Raw genomic sequence first — 16,371 nt, 5'->3', positions numbered from 1 at the left:
CTTAGAAAGTTACTAGAATAGCAGGTTATGGCTTAGCGTACATTTTTGAAGGATATATAAAGTCTGAAACTGAAATGTGTGTGTCATTAATTAGTGGCCTCAGTCCTCAGTGATCTGTGAAAAAAAAACACCAAATTTATAGGCAACAGACTAAAAATATGAGGGAAAAATCTGAACATTCTGCAAAAATCTTGACAGTTGGGAGGTGCTTATTCTCACGACTATTTTCTCAGGAACAGGCCAACAACCAGAATAATACAGCATGAAATACAACTGCTTTGATTTCTTCTTTTTAACCGTTATCCATGGATATTGCAAAATATCATAAAATAATATTTATTTCCTTGCTAAAATGTTCCATTTGAGTTCACCTGTGAAGCATCTCATTGTGTTTTCCGAAAAACATTGACCAGTCTGACCTGAATGCACAAAGCTGTGATCAGAAGATAAGAAACGCTATAATGGTAGTATCAAAAAAATGTATCACAAGGAAATGGAATTCAACTATCAGTCCAACTTTCGAGGATTTTCTAACTCTATTGAAAGAGGTAGCTTTGTTAGAAATCAAAGTTAAGGAAATGAAAATCTTTCCTAGGAAAAGGACCAACAATCCTTGGGAGAAAGTTCTCTCCCTAACTGAGACACTCAAGATGGTCACAAATTAACCTACATAAGAAGAGAAGTCGTAAGGAATCATCATTTATTTGTCCAACTGTTTGTTTAATAATGTATAGTGTCTGTATATGCAATAATGATTTGTACTTCTGACTGTGGTGGTGGTGCTGCGGTAGCATTGTCGCCTCATAGTAAAGCATTGTCCCGTTTGATTCTCAGCTAGAGCGTCTTCTGTGTGGAGGCATACGTGAATGGGGCATGCCTTCGTTGAAGGTTGTGCATCAGGGCTGGTAACCCGGTACGTAAAAATCCACTACCAATCATTAGCGGACCGGAGTTCCGCTGTGGCGACCCCTAACTGGGAAAAGCCAAAAGACACAAAAATTTACAACTAACCTGAGGCCTATGTACATTTGTAAATAGTTACTTAACTTAAATATTTGATTTACAAAATCCATTAACTATTGTTTGTAAAAAATTCTTTCAATAAAATTATTTGAACAAAAAAAAAAGAAAAGAAACAGTCATTTTTATTCAAACGGTGCTCAATGTAGGGGTAACTACCCCTACCCCTCCTCATAGCAGGGTTATACCAGCCATATCCTACACTGCTTAACATAATCACCCCAAGGATGCTGATAATCTGAGAAAAGACAAGTACTTGTTTACAGCACGTAAGCAATACGGAGCTGCATTTTCTTTCTTCAGTGAATGTGTAGGAGTTTGACATTTTCAAAACACCGCTCATGTTTGCAAAGACTGAGAGACTATATTTTGCCAAAAGTAACAAGTCCCCATTTGCTATGTGTGTCATCCTTTCTGACTCTTGAGTATCTCTACCTTTGTACCATTATACTGTTCTTTTTGCATTTCCTGTTGAAAAGTAAATATTATTTGCTATGGTTATTCATTAATACCTTTGTATAAAAGAGTCACAATCTCTTTTTCACAATTTCTGCACTGCACTAAGTATTGTTTACATAACTGGCTACACATAGTAAAAAAAAATAAATAAATAAATAAATATATATATATATATATGCTGTTTTTGGATTTTACATTATTTCTACTGCTGTCTTTGTCTTGTACATTGCTTTTATTAGTGTGATACAGTTAAATAACAGGTCAGTAGAAACTTTACATGGACTCATTGTAATAGGTTAAGCACTTTTGTTTACAATAATACAAGAACTTCATCAGAACTAACAAACAATGACCTCACTTTCTTATGTAAAGTAGAATAGTCACATGATCACATTTACTGTTTTAAACCAAGACAAATTGTACAAAATAATTTAATATCACATAAAAAGTTATAAACTTTTTTGTGGGAGGGTGGGGGGGTTGGTATAATGGTTAAAGTGTTTAATTCAGAGATAGAAAGCACAGGGTTAGAGTCTCACCTTTGCAAGGGAAATTAATGATGCTTAAACTAACCCAAATGGGTAGCTAGCCTGGCACTTATCTATAAAAAGATTAAGTAGCAATGTGAAAAATATTATATATTTAAAAATGCAAGAATAACATTTTTGCGTTGTTGTTGTAATGAATAGCAGAACCTGATTGGCAGCTCAGTTGCTCTGCTGATCTTGTCATTAACAGTTTGTACCATTGGCATGTCCTATTCTAGCTATGGTACTCATATTTCCCACTATTATTTAAGGAAGTCACACCAGTGCAGATACATATGATAACACTGCACCTGTCCGCAAACCTGTACAAGCCTCAGCAATGTACTTTGTTAAGTACAAATACAGTACAGACAATAGGATCACAGAAAGTGTTAAGGACACAACATGTGAGTGCACATTCTATGGCAAATTCTGGAGTTCAGACTGAAAGTTTTTGTATTTGTAGCCACTGAATTAATTCAGCTTGTGGCAAATCAGTGATGACTGAATTCATTACATAATGACAGGCATTGGAGTTTCAGACTTTGTATCCTTCAGAAAAAGCACTGTAACACAAAACTTTGTATTCTAGAAACTTTATAAGTTTATAAGAGCAGTATTTAAAATTTGTCCCTATTTTTGGGCCTTTGTCCTCCCATTATTTTTGGCTTTGTCCAGATTTTTTGTGTCATGAGGTTGAGGGCTGTGCCATAGATCCTTGAGAATGCTGGGAAGGGACAATGCTGGTGCACATATCCTGTTATACAATAGGAAATGCTGGTGCACATATCCTGTTATACACTAGGAAATGCTGGTGCACATATCCTGTTATACACTAGGAAATGCTGGTGCACAAATCCTGTTATACAGTAGGAAATGATGGTGCACAAATTCTGAAGCATGATGGAATGCGGTGGCAGTAATAATGCAGCAGTAGTGTGCACATCCTACAAAATACAAGGCATCTGGCAATACTGCTGACAAAGGTGGTGGTAACTGTCCATCAATCTAGTCATTTTCTTGGACATGTAAGCATTACTGATGACGTGAAAGCTAATGCCTTGACTTATCATTATAGAGGAAAAAAATGTTTTTAATGTTTCAAGTTCCCCAAAACATCAAACCTGATATGAGTTTAAGTCATAAACGCACTTCACAAACGAGTATATAAAAAACAAATAAAAAAGCAAACACAGCACCACTTAGTTTATTATACAATGTCGATTTAAGTATTATCATCTAGAAGACTTTAAGTTCTGAAGAAGCTTTTTTAGATGAAAGTGCTTAACTAATACTGTGTAATAAACTGATAAGCACCATGTGCATCTTGGAATGCTTATTTGTTTTGTATGTGTTGTAGAGTTCGCTTAAAAATGAGAATGTTGCCTTTACCATATACTTTATTTTGCCTACTATTTTATGTATCTCGCAGCCTGACAAATTGGTGCAGAATTACCTATAAACACAGTTGTGTTTTGCAGTATGTCACCTTATACTGTATGTTAAATGCCACACCACTGCTAGAGGCAAGGGTAAATAAGTCTGGAAGGGGCAGTGCAAGTTCTACTTTCATTTCTGAGAGTATCAAAAAGAGATGTGTTCCAAAACTGAAAGGAAATTCTAGAAGGAATGCTAAGCTAGCATTAAATAACACTGAATAAGAGCAAAAATAAATCTTGTCAGGCTGCAGTTCTTCAACGCTTCCAAGAAAGTCTGCACAAGCAGCTTGTGGAGCATGGAAACTTGTTTCTACAGGAAACAGTACAGAAATAAAACCTTCTTATCAGTCTGCCCAGCATTGTACAGGTTCCACTCCCACATTACAGGGGTGCCTCATACGGTACAGAAATAAAACCTTCTTATCAGTCTGCCCAGCATTGTACAGGTTCCACTCCCACATTACAGGGGTGCCTCATACGGTACAGAAATAAAACCTTCTTATCAGTCTGCCCAGCATTGTACAGCTTCTACCACCCACGTTACAGGGTTGCCCCATACAGTATGGAAATAAAACCTTTTTATCAGTCTGTCATGTCTCCCATTGTACAGCTTCTACCTCCCACATTATAGGGGTGCCCATACAGTACACAAATAAAACATTCTTATCAGTCTGTCTAACATTGTACAGGTTCCACCTCCATGTTACAGGGGTGCCCCATAAGCTACAGAAATAAAAGATTCTTATAAGTCTGTCTACCATTGTACAGGTTCCACCTCCATGTTACAGGGGTGCCCTATAGGCTACAGAAATAAAACATTCTTATCAGTCTGTCCCCCATTGTACAGGTTCCACCTCCATGTTACAGGGGTGCCCCATACGGTACAGAAATAAAACATTCTTATCAGTCTGTCCCCCATTGTACAGGTTCCACCTCCATGTTACAGGGGTGCCCCATACGCTACAGAAATAAAACATTCTTATCAGTCTGTCTACCATTCTACAGGTTCCACCTCATGTTACAGGGGTGCCCCATACGCTACAGAAATAAAACATTCTTATCAGTCTGTCTACCATTGTACAGGTTCTACCTCCATGTTACAGGGGTGCCCCATATGCTACAGAAATAAAACATTCTTATCAGTCTGTCTACCATTGTACAGGTTCCACCTCCATGTTACAGGGGTGCCCCATACGGTACAGAAATAAAACATTCTTATCAGTCTGTCCCCCATTGTACAGGTTCCTCCTCCATGTTACAGGGGTGCCCCATACGGTACAGAAATAAAACATTCTTATCAGTCTGTCCCCCATTTTACAGGTTCCACCTCCATGTTACAGGGGTGCCCCATAAGCTACACAAATAAAACATTCTTATCAGTCTGTCTACCATTGTACAGGTTCCACCTCGATGTTACAGGGGTGCCCCATACGCTACAGAAATAAAACATTCTTATCAGTCTGTCTACCATTGTACAGGTTCCACCTCCATGTTACAGGGGTGCCCCATACGCTACAGAAATAAAACATTCTTATCAGTCTGTCCCCCATTGTACAGGTTCCACCTCCATGTTACAGGGGTGCCCCATAAGCTACACAAATAAAACATTCTTATAAGTCTGTCTACCATTGTACAGGTTCCACCTCCATGTTACAGGGGTGCCCTATAGGCTACAGAAATAAAACATTCTTATCAGTCTGTCCCCCATTGTACAGGTTCCACCTCCATGTTACAGGGGTGCCCCATACGGTACAGAAATAAAACATTCTTATCAGTCTGTCCCCCATTGTACAGGTTCCACCTCCATGTTACAGGGGTGCCCCATACGCTACAGAAATAAAACATTCTTATCAGTCTGTCTACCATTCTACAGGTTCCACCTCATGTTACAGGGGTGCCCCATACGCTACAGAAATAAAACATTCTTATCAGTCTGTCTACCATTGTACAGGTTCTACCTCCATGTTACAGGGGTGCCCCATATGCTACAGAAATAAAACATTCTTATCAGTCTGTCTACCATTGTACAGGTTCCACCTCCATGTTACAGGGGTGCCCCATACGGTACACAAATAAAACATTCTTATCAGTCTGTCTACCAGTGTACAGGTTCCTCCTCCATGTTACAGGGGTGCCCCATACGCTACAGAAATAAAACATTCTTATCAGTCTGTCTACCATTGTACAGGATCCACCTCCATGTTACAGGGGTGCCCCATACGCTACAGAAATAAAACATTCTTATCAGTCTGTCCCCCATTGTACAGGTTCCACCTCCATGTTACAGGGGTGTCCCATACGCTACAGAAATAAAACATTCTTATCAGTCTGTCCCCCATTGTACAGGTTCCACCTCCATGTTACAGGGGTGCCCCATACGCTACAGAAATAAAACATTCTTATCAGTCTGTCTACCATTGTACAGGTTCCACCTCCATGTTACAGGGGTGCCCCATACGGTACAGAAATAAAACATTCTTATCAGTCTGTCCCCCATTGTACAGGTTCCTCCTCCATGTTACAGGGGTGCCCCATATGGTACAGAAATAAAACATTCTTATCAGTCTGTCCCCCATTTTACAGGTTCCACCTCCGTGTTACAGGGGTGCCCCATAAGCTACACAAATAAAACATTCTTATCAGTCTGTCTACCAGTGTACAGGTTCCACCTCAATGTTACAGGGGTGCCCCATACGCTACAGAAATAAAACATTCTTATCAGTCTGTCTACCATTGTACAGGTTCCACCTCCATGTTACAGGGGTGCCCCATACGCTACAGAAATAAAACATTCTTATCAGTCTGTCTACCATTGTACAGGATCCACCTCCATGTTACAGGGGTGCCCCATACGCTACAGAAATAAAACATTCTTATCAGTCTGTCCCCCATTGTACAGGTTCCACCTCCATGTTACAGGGGTGTCCCATACGCTACAGAAATAAAACATTCTTATCAGTCTGTCCCCCATTGTACAGGTTCCACCTCTATGTTACAGGGGTGCCCCATACGCTACAGAAATAAAACATTCTTATCAGTCTGTCTACCATTGTACAGGTTCTACCTCCTTGTTACAGGGGTGCCCCATACGGTACAGAAATAAAACATTCTTATCAGTCTGTCCCCCATTGTACAGGTTCCTCCTCCATGTTACAGGGGTGCCCCATATGGTACAGAAATAAAACATTCTTATCAGTCTGTCCCCCATTTTACAGGTTCCACCTCCATGTTACAGGGGTGCCCCATAAGCTACACAAATAAAACATTCTTATCAGTCTGTCTACCATTGTACAGGTTCCACCTCGATGTTACAGGGGTGCCCCATACGCTACAGAAATAAAACATTCTTATCAGTCTGTCTACCATTGTACAGGTTCCACCTCCATGTTACAGGGGTGCCCCATACGCTACAGAAATAAAACATTCTTATCAGTCTGTCTACCATTGTACAGGTTCTACCTCCATGTTACAGGGTGCCCCATACGCTACAGAAATAAAACATTCTTATCAGTCTGTCTACCATTGTACAGGTTCTACCTCCATGTTACAGGGGTGCCCCATACGCTACAGAAATAAAACATTCTTATCAGTCTGTCTACCATTGTACAGGTTCTACCTCCATGTTACAGGGGTGCCCCATACGCTACAGAAATAAAACATTCTTATCAGTCTGTCTACCATTGTACAGGTTCCACCTCCATGTTACAGGGGTGCCCCATACGCTACAGAAATAAAACATTCTTATCATAGGTTCATAGGTTCATACTAGGCTATCTGCCCTAGGGCATTTATAAGCCTAGCCAGAATGTGTTTGGCTTTCGCCACCCATTTTAAATTTATTTTGCTATGCCCTTTTTCGAGGTTAGTATACTGTGCCTCTATCTAACAGTGACACAGAAGTGATACCGGGTAAACCTCGATCTCCCATCCACTCATCAAGATTCCTCTTGAAGAGAGTCAATGAGGGACTCTGCCTAACCTGGACTGGGATTTTATTCCAGAGTGAAGGGAGCCTCTGGGTTATGAATCTGTCCCTCCAGCATGTCCTATTTATTTCAGTGCTGAGGTTCAAGTCTCTCGAGCGCGTAGCTCGATGGGATTTGGATTTTCTGAGGTGCAGCATGTCCATTAATTCCGGGTTGGACATATCAGTCTGTCCCCCATTGCACAGGTTCCTCCTCTATGTTACAGGGGTGCCCCATACGGTACAGAAATAAAACATTCTTATCAGTCTGTCCCCCATTGTACAGGTTCCACCTCCATCTTACAGGGGTGCCCCATACGCTACAGAAATAAAACATTCTTATCAGTCTGTCTACCATTGTACAGGTTCCACCTCGATGCTACAGGTGTGCCCCATACGCTACAGAAATAAAACATTCTTATCAGTCTGTCCCCCATTGTACAGGTTCCACCTCCATGTTACAGCGGTGCCCCATACGCTACAGAAATAAAACATTCTTATCAGTCTGTCTACTATTGTACAGGTTCCACATCGATGTTACAGGTGTGCCCCATACGCTACAGAAATAAAACATTCTTATCAGTCTGTCTACCATTGTACAGGTTCCACCTCCATGTTACAGGGGTGACCCATACGCTACAGAAATAAAATATTCTTATCAGTCTGTCTACCATTGTACAGGTTCCACCTCCATGTTACAGGGGTGCCCCATACGCTACAGAAATAAAACATTCTTATCAGTCTGTCTACCATTGTACAGGTTCCACCTCCATGTTACAGGGGTGCCCCATACGCTACAGAAATAAAACATTCTTATCAGTCTGTCTACCATTGTACAGGTTCCACCTCCATGTTACAGGGGTGCCCCATACGCTACAGAAATAAAACATTCTTATCAGTCTGTCCCCCATTGTACAGGTTCCTCCTCCATGTTACAGGGGTGCCCCATACGGTACAGAAATAAAACATTCTTATCAGTCTGTCCCCCATTGTACAGGTTCCACTCCCACATTGCAGGGGTGCCTCATACAGTACAGAAATAAAACTGTTTTATCAGTCTGTCTCCCTTTTACAGCTTTTACCTCCCACAATACAAGGGTGCCCCATACAGTACAGAAAAAACTTTATCAGTCCGTCCCCCATTGTACAGGTTCCACCTCCATCTTACAGGGGTGCCCCATACGCTACAGAAATAAAACATTCTTATCAGTCTGTCTACCATTGTACAGGTTCCACCTCCATGTTACAGGGGTGACCCATACGCTAGAGAAATAAAACATTCTTATCAGTCTGTCCCCCATTGTACAGGTTCCTCCTCCATGTTACAGGGGTGCCCCATACGGTACAGAAATAAAACATTCTTATCAGTCTGTCTCCCATTTTACAGGTTCTACCTCCATGTTACAGGGGTGCCCCATACGCTACAGAAATAAAACATTGTTATCAGTCTGTCTACCATTGTACAGGTTCCACCTCGATGTTACAGGGGTGCCCCATACGCTACAGAAATAAAACATTCTTATCAGTCTGTCTACCATTGTACAGGTTCCACCTCCATGTTACAGGGGTGCCCCATACGCTACAGAAATAAAACATTCTTATCAGTCTGTCTACCATTGTACAGGTTCCACCTCCATGTTACAGGGGTGCCCCATACACTACAGAAATAAAACATTCTTATCAGTCTGTCTACCATTGTACAGGTTCTACCTCCATGTTACAGGGGTGCCCCATATGCTACAGAAATAAAACATTCTTATCAGTCTGTCTACCATTGTACAGGTTCCACCTCCATGTTACAGGGGTGCCCCATATGCTACAGAAATAAAACATTCTTATCAGTCTGTCCCCCATTGTACAGGTTCCTCCTCCATGTTACAGGGGTGCCCCATACGGTACAGAAATAAAACATTCTTATCAGTCTGTCCCCCATTGTACAGGTTCCACCTCCATGTTACAGGGGTGCCCCATACGCTACAGAAATAAAACATTCTTATCAGTCTGTCTACCATTGTACAGGTTCCACCTCCATGTTACAGGGGTGCCCCATACGCTACAGAAATAAAACATTCTTATCAGTCTGTCTACCATTGTACATGTTCCACCTCCATGTTACAGGGGTGCCCCATACGCTACAGAAATAAAACATTCTTATCAGTCTGTCTAACATTGTACAGGTTCCACCTCCATGTTACAGGGGTGCCCCATACGCTACAGAAATAAAACATTCTTATCAGTCTGTCTACCATTGTACAGGTTCTACCTCCATGTTACAGGGGTGCCCCATACGCTACAGAAATAAAACATTCTTATCAGTCTGTCTACCATTGTACAGGTTCCACCTCCATGTTACAGGGGTGCCCCATACGCTACAGAAATAAAACCTTCTTATCAGTCTGTCCCCCATTGTACAGGTTCCTCCTCCATGTTACAGGGGTGCCCCATACGGTACAGAAATAAAACATTCTTATCAGTCTGTCCCCCATTGTACAGGTTCCACCTCCATGTTACAGGGGTGCCCCATACGCTACAGAAATAAAACATTCTTATCAGTCTGTTTACCATTGTACAGGTTCCACCTCGATGTTACAGGGGTGCCCCATACGCTACAGAAATAAAACATTCTTATCAGTCTACCATTGTACAGGTTCCACCTCCATTTTACAGGGGTGACCCATATGCTACAGAAATAAAACATTCTTATCAGTCTGTCTACCATTGTACAGGTTCCACCTCCCTGTTACAGGGGTGCCCCATATGCTACAGAAATAAAACATTCTTATCAGTCTGTCTACCATTGTACAGGTTCCACCTCCATGTTACAGGGGTGCCCCATACGCTACAGAAATAAAACATTCTTATCAGTCTGTCCCCCGTTGTACAGGTTCCACTCCCACATTGCAGGGGTGCCTCATACAGTACAGAAATAAAACTGTTTTATCAGTCTGTCCCCTTTTACAGCTTTTACCTCCCACAATAGAAGGGTGCCCCATACAGTACAGAAAAAACTTTATCAGTCCGTCCCCCATTGTACAGCTTCTACCTTCCATGTTACAGGGGTACCGCATACAGTAAGGAAATAAAACCTTTTTATCAGTCTGTCATGTCACCCATTGTACAGGTTCCACCCTCACATTACACGGGTGCCCCATATAGTACAGAAATAAAACTGTTTTATTATTCTGTCTCCCATTGTACAGGTCCCACTTCCATGTTACAGGGGGCCCCATACAGTACAGAAATAAGACCTTCTTATCAGTCCATGCCCCATTGTACAGCTTTTACCTCTCATGTTACAGGGTGACCCACCTACATCAAACTAAACTATGGAAAACCCATGTCCTATCAATGCCTACCCGATCGACAACCACACCGAGGCCGACAGTTACATTCTGCTTGCTGCAGACTTGCTCACTCCTGCTAACAACCTGGAATGATGGGACATCTGAGAGTCAGAGATATGGACTCTAGAGATGACCAGCAAAACTTCAAAGCTATTTTCTTTCTAGGGAACTCATTTTCTGCAAGCTTCTAAAGACTTACAATGAAAAACTCTAAAAATATTGACATTTTTGATTTAAATGTAGTACCTCTCCTGCTACATTTAATATTGAAGAATAAGTACATATTTGCAGAATCTTCTCTCAATATTTGTCATAAATCTATAAATTGGGAAACTGTCAGCTTACGCATGGAAACAAATGCATTTATATAAAGTAAACATTCCTCCTGAACATCAGTGTGTACACATTCACAAACACACACACACACACACACACACACACACACACACACACACACACACACACACACACACACACACTCATACACATACAAAGAAAGTCACACAGATACACATGCAGAGGCAGAGACAGATATAGTTTAATACACACTAAGGTACATACATGTACAGTCACATGGATATACAGTCACTTAGATTATACATGCGTGCTATATATTTCAGTGAAGACATATTTACATAGATGTTCATACTAGCATGCTACCCACCTACATATTACATGCATTTATAAATTACACACAAATGGGCTCAAGTCTTATATACATTATCATAAAGACATATATATAAATATATATATATATATAGATATGCACAAAATGGCATAAATTACATCCTTATGTGCATTAATGTATATGTTTTTATATAGACATATACAAACATAGTTACATCTGCACATGCACTTCTAGAAATCATGCAGTAACATCAGTGTACACCTTAACACAGACACAAACATAAGGAAGTCACATACGTACATAGATAATTATACTCTCAGATAAATTACATGAACATTTTATGCACAGTGATATGTACCAGTTTAAAGACACGTGTGTAAGTGCACACACACACACACACACACACACACACACACACACACACACACACACACACACACACACACACACACACACACACACACACACACACTCACAGAGTTGCTTTTATCTCTCGCTATTTTGGGTGGATAACCTTTTTGGATCGATACAATAAGGCAAAGATAAGAGTCTGCCTGCTGAATCCAAACTTTAACTTATTACAAGTACATGCCTTAAGAGAGCTGTTAATCTTTTTTTATTTTTGGGTAGGATGCAACAACCCTGTTCCTAACACTCCTCTTACTTGCATTATAAATGAGAATTCCAGATGCATGAAATAAAGTTAGAGGAAACTGAAAGGTTGTGAAATCACCATGCGCTCAGAGCAGGTGCAAACCAATTAATAACAGATGCATTCAGCCTTGGGCTCTGTTCAAGCTGTTCCGTATCTGGTGAACAAGCATCAGTCATATGCTAATAAAATTCATGTCGACTTGCCTGCGTATGACGAACATATTGTGTGAGAGACTGTGCATTTCTCTGTATGCATGTGTATATGTGCTACACTATATGAGAACAGACTTACCCTATAATACTTCTCACAATTGCTTTAAATTTTCTAGTATGTTTATGCTTAGTATGTAGAAAAAACTTACATAAGCATATGGAGAAGAAGTAAAAGAAACCATATTGTTATGTTTATAACAAAATGTTGATAAAAGAGACTGTATGTGCAAGTTAACTTCATTGCTCTGGTTAATGATTTCTTTGCAGGGGAGACAAATGGAAAACAAGCTTCTTCCCAAACAATATTTGTTTTATAGTCTTTCCTTGTCATTTCTCCTTTCTTAATCTCTCTGAAGTGTAAGGCCAGTGGCAGCTGTTGGGACAAATTAAGATGGAAAAAAAAGGAAATCTGTAAATATAGTAACTATATTAGCTGCTACAGATTGCACAACTGTAGTACTAAAGACAAATTATGTTTTTTTGACTAGGTCTTCCATGTTGTGTTCTGACCTGGGGGTGGGGCACAAGAGCTGTATATGACGTTTTTTTACTGCCTTGGTATTTGGGATTCCAAAAGCACTGAACATGAGTCTGATCGAATGGGAACTATCATGCACGAACTAACATCAAAACAGTGATACAGTAAGTAAAGGCCTAAGCTGCTGAACTTCCTGTTATGGAGTATTGACTTTTTTTTTTTGAGGGGGAGTCAGCATAATGGTTAAGATGATTACCTCATAGACACAAGGAATAGGATTTGATTCTCACCTTTAAAAGAGAAATTAGCTAAGTTTAAAATGATCCACAAGAGCTGTTAGCCTAGTACTTTTTATGAACTCCACATACACTTAACAGAATGAGTTCAGCAGCAAACGACTGCAGCCAGTAACTGATTCTGATGATATAACCCTCCCCACCAGCATGCACTATGCATCTGGCTTACCTTTCCTTGACCTTCGTATATTTTAAAACTGTTCCTTCTCTCACCTTAAGCCCTCCAAAGAAGTTAGGATAGCAATTAATCAAGCCTTTCCCAACACCTGTCATCAGACCACTTAGTAAAGAAGACCTGTGAGAATGGGCTACGATAAAGCAATGCATCATCACAAAGCCTTAATAAAATAAAGCAACAGTGCTAGGCAACATAATACCAAATATTTTGATTTATTAATAAAACCTTGATTGCCTTCACTCTGTAATTCTATAACAGTACCTCTTGATGTCCTTACATTCACCACTGCAGTATTCCTTACAAATGGGGATTCCCTGCCATGAAGCCCACCGTCCAGCCGGTTTACCAAAGTCTACCATTGCTTTAAGGTGCACTGAATGTCACTTGCACACTCCTTGTGCAGGGTAGGGCATAAAGGTGACGTTCGGGCGTACCATCCTTAGAACATCTTTACCACCAGTCCGAACACTGTTTTAACCATCGAACTGTTACCTCCATCCATTTTTTTTACTGTTTTTCTGTTTGTGGCTTCAGCATGTGCATCCTCTAGACTTTCTTGTTCCTCTTCTTCTGTGTCTCAAGAAAGAACATCTGTGGTGGATTCAGCACTTGTCTCTGAATCTAGGGCTCCCTTTTCAGCATCCTCTTCCCTTTCAGGATCCGTTGACAGATGCTTCAGATGTGGAATGGGAAGCGACGTTTGCCCCCTGAGGGTTCAGGGAGTGTGGTCGCCTCATCAGTGGAAAGAGCACATCTACATCAAAAGAGATGAGGGCTCTTATGCTGGCTCTTCAGGTCTTTCATCCTCTCTTCTCTCCAGGGCCTCTTAAGGTATTCACAGACAATACCACGGTCATGTGGTATATCAACAAACAGGGGGGTACGAGATCTTACTGTCTTTGCCGGCTGGCACTTCTGGTTTTGGATCTGGCTATCCAATATCAAGTAACTCTTCAGACAGTTTACATTCCTTCAGATTGGAACATTGTGGCAGACCGTCTGAGCAGGTCCTTCACTCAATCCCATGAATGGATGCTTCACAGGGATGTGTTTCTGGACATTGTTCACCAGTGGGGTACTCCTCAATTAGATCTCTTTGCATCCCTCTGAACAGACAGCTTCCTCTGTTTTGTGCCAGAGTCCCAGGTCCTCTGCTATGGAAGGTGAATGCCCTCTCATTTTCTTGGTAGGAGATGTTTCTTTATGCATTCCCTCCCCTTCCTCTCATTCCGAGAGAACTGTTCAAGATGCAACAGGATGCTCCTAAAATCTTGTTGGTGACTCCCTTTTGGCAGTGACAGCACTGGTTCCCTCTTCTTCTGCATCTAGCCAAGGGCAATCATCAGAAGTTACCTCACAGGGTGGATCTCCTCACACAAGACAGGGGGTCTCTCATCCATCCCCACCTGTCCACGCTACAGCTGACAATTTGGGTGATAGGATTTTCATCCCTCATAGACACCTTTTTTCTGAGGATGTGCTGCAGGTCCTGCAGGAGGCCAGGAAACCTACTACTAGGAAATCCTACTTGCCTAAATGGAAGATGTTTTCTATCTGGTGTCTTTCTCATGACCTGGACCCACTTTCTGTGGATGTTCTGTCTTATTTGTGTGAGTTGCTCAGTGCTGGTTTGGCCTATTCTTCTGTTAAGGCCCACTTATCATCTCTTTCTGCTTGTCTGCCTTTAACTTCCCTGTTAGCTTCTAGATTTGAGGCTAAGCAATTTCTTAAATGGTGTCTTTAATATTAGACCTTCCAGGAAGCATGTTCCTCCTCCCTGGGATCTTAATTTCATTCTGGAAAAATTGACTCAGGCTCCTTTTGAGCCTGCTGTTTCAGCTTCCTTGCAACATTGTTCTTGGAAGACAGTTCTTTTGTTAGCTCTTACTTCTGCCAGACAAGTGACTAAGTTGCAAGCCCTTATGGCTTGTCCACCGCTTTTGATATATCATGAGGACAGGGTGTCCTTGTGTACTAATCCTTTCATGCCCAAGGTGGTTAATGAGTTGTCACTTAATCAGTCTATTAATTTGCCTACCTTTTTTTCCCTCTCCGTAATCTGACAGTGAGTGGGTGCTGCATACCTTAGATGTGCATAGGCAGCTCAGATTTTATTTGAATACAACTAAAGCAATCAGAAAATCTGACCAGCTATTTGTTTTCTTTCATCGTAGGTCTTTAGGTTTGGTTGTTTCCAAGCAAACTATTTGCACTTGGATTTCAAAGGCTATTTCCTTTTGTTACACTTTTCATGCTGAGAGCATTCCTTCTTCTGTAAAGGCTCATTCCACTAGAACTGTGGCTTCTTCTGGCATTTTTTTCAAAGGCTTAGACACTAATTCTATCCTTGAAGCTGCTACCTGGACGCCTGTGCATACCTTTACCAGACATTACCAGTTGGATGGTATCTGCAGAGTCAGAGCTGGTTTTGCTGCTGCTATTCTTCATGGCTTCTTAGACGGCTCTGCTGCTTCCTCCTCCCAGGTTTCTTCTTGAGCTTTGGCACTCTCTTATCAGTAATGAATACTGCAGCGGTGAATGTTTGGCACTCTCTTATCAGTAATGAATACTGCAGTTGAATGTTGATGGTATCTCTTATCAGTAATGAATACTGCAGCGGTGAATGTTTGGTATCTCTCATCGGTAATGAATACTGCAGTTGGAATGTTTGGCACTCTCTCATCGGTAATGAATACTGCAGCGGTGAATGTTTGGCACTCTCTCATCGGTAATGAATACTGCAGTGGTGAATGTTTGGCACTCTCTCATCGGTAATGAATACTGCAGTGGTGAATGTCTGGCACTCTCTTATCAGTAATGAATACTGCAGCGGTGAATGTTTGGCACTCTCTTATCGGTAATGAATACTGCAGCGGTGAATGTCTGGCACTCTCTCATCGGTAATGAATACTGCAGTGGTGAATGTTTGGCACTCTCTTATCAGTAATGAATACTGCAGCGGTGAATGTTTGGCACTCTCTTATCAGTAATGAATACTGCAGCGGTGAATGTTTGGCACTCTCTCATTGGTAATGAATACTGCAGCGGTGAATGTTTGGCACTCTCTCATCGGTAATGAATACTGCAGTGGTGAATGTTTGGCACTCTCTCATCGGTAATGAATACTGCAGCGGTGAATGTTTGGCACTCTCTCATTGGTACTGAATACCG

At 41.2% G+C, this 16,371-nt stretch overlaps 1 protein-coding gene across 1 annotated transcript in view; it reads right to left on the bottom strand.

The window, feature by feature from the left end:
* The window catches only part of LTBP2 (latent transforming growth factor beta binding protein 2), a 3,457,946-nt gene that overhangs the window by 1,590,781 nt on the left and 1,850,794 nt on the right, over window positions 1–16,371 (bottom strand). The gene's annotated exons all lie outside the window — the stretch shown is intronic.

The sequence above is a fragment of the Protopterus annectens genome, chromosome 6.part0, assembly GCF_019279795.1.
Source record: "Protopterus annectens isolate FY-2018-M chromosome 6.part0, PAN1.0, whole genome shotgun sequence".
Classification (NCBI taxonomy): domain Eukaryota; kingdom Metazoa; phylum Chordata; order Ceratodontiformes; family Protopteridae; genus Protopterus; species Protopterus annectens.
The sequence above is the reverse complement of the archived record's forward strand: the minus strand, read 5'-3'. Positions and strand labels throughout refer to the sequence as shown.